Below are 1,881 nucleotides of genomic sequence, written 5' to 3' on the forward strand. Positions count from 1 at the left end.
GGGGGGGGGCTGCGCGACCCGACACTCATCTCGGTTACGTTTGTCCTGACGGCCCGATGACCGGGCAAAGACGCCTCGATAGCACCCCGGCAACGTCGCCTCTATGGTGACATGCTTTTACTCGGCCGCCGCCGTGGATCGGACATCCGATACCCGAAGTCACAAGACAGGCTGGCCCCGCATAGCCCTGGCGGGTAGCAGGGTGTGTCCGTCATACCCGCCAAGCTATAGTCCGATAGTGCAGCTATATTGGAAATGAGAAAGTCGCGTTTAATATTTGGTTTCAGAAGAATGTAGCTCTAGTGAAAACAACGAAAGTTATCCTGAATCAACAAAAAAAAAGTTAATGTAGTATCACAATTCATTATCCGCCTGTTTACAAATAAAAATTAATTACTGGAAATTTACTAATATTATGAATAACAATTTCTTACAGTTTTAAAAAACTGGTCCGTAAATTTGAGGTCCAATTTAGACTATTAGTTATTGCTACAGTATTAAGTACAAATAACAACCAGCTTTATGCAGTCAAACCACGTCTCGCGTAACAGGTCTCTCGATGTCTCTCGTATCACACTGATACGCTGTGACGCGCCCGGCGCAGACACTCAAGACGAAGTAAAAGGTAGATCTCTTCACAACATTTCACATCACCTCAGCTGCTGTTGAGAGCCAATAACTTCAAAATTAAGGCGTAAGCTATTCAGGAAGCAAAGCAATCAAAAGATCCGATTTCGTCAGATTCTTATGTAAAAAGCGATTTCTTTCGTGTTTGTCAGAGTCCTAGAGTAACAAGAGAGGAATCATGTACTTTTGTGACCTGTTGTTTTTTCTCATTTAGAGAGTTCAATTTTTGAGGAGCAACGTTCATCTTCGCATTCGATCTTTCTTTTAAACCAACCCTAAAATTTCCAGATCACGAACACAATTTGTTATAAGTTATCGCGCAAACAAACAGAATGAAACTTTTTGCGACAGGGTTTATAGGGATTTGAGCCTAGTATAGTGAAATCTTGCTGCGTAATTATTGAGAAAAAAATCAGAAGAACAGGTATGAGGGTGCACCTAACGATTTGCCTAAGTCTCTGAGTGTGTTGTAAACATCTGATTTAACAACTCAAGCCCAGTGCAATTCTTTCCCTACGAAACATTCACTGTAAGTTCCTTATGAACAACTGCTCTTCGTAACGTACAAATGATTTGGAGCATTTGTATTACAATATTACAAACAAATTATTTGTATTACGAAGAGCCTGGTTTGAATTACAAACGATGCTTTTCGTATTACTAATGGGGAGTGTTCGTAATATGAACACCGCTGTTAGATGTGACGGAGCGGACGGAAGATTTTTGAACACATATTTTCTAAAAAAGGAATTAAAGGCCTAGCGTTGTACCTAATATCTAAAACGCAGATTTTTAGGGACACTTTACTGCCAAAGTTTCAATTTCAATGATTGGCTGAGCGATAGCGAAGCCTATTACTCCAGTGATGATCAAAAAGTTTCGCGTCTGTCTGTTTGTTTGTTTGTCTGTCTGTCTGTCTGTCTGTTCGCACGATAACTCGAGAACGGTTTGAGGTAGAATGCTCAAATTTTTTTTGTAACTTTGTATCATAAAAAGGAAGAACTGTATTGATTTTGAGCCCTCTGGCTCAAAAATTTACGTGTCAAAAAAATCAAAAACAAAAAGCCTAAAACATTTCTTTTAAAACAGATTTTTTTTACATCTTTCTAAGAGGTATCTGGTCAAAGTAGAACCCTTTGGGCCAAAATTTTGTCCGTTTGGCTCTATCTCGAACCGTTTGGGCGCCAGAAGGCGTTTGCCACACGAAAATGACCCCAAAACATTTTAATGTTTACTCTTAGATCTTTGATGATT

This window comes from Frankliniella occidentalis, unplaced genomic scaffold, assembly GCF_000697945.3.
Source record: "Frankliniella occidentalis isolate FOCC.00 unplaced genomic scaffold, Focc_3.1 Scaffold229, whole genome shotgun sequence".
In the NCBI taxonomy this organism is placed as follows: Eukaryota; Metazoa; Arthropoda; class Insecta; order Thysanoptera; family Thripidae; genus Frankliniella; species Frankliniella occidentalis.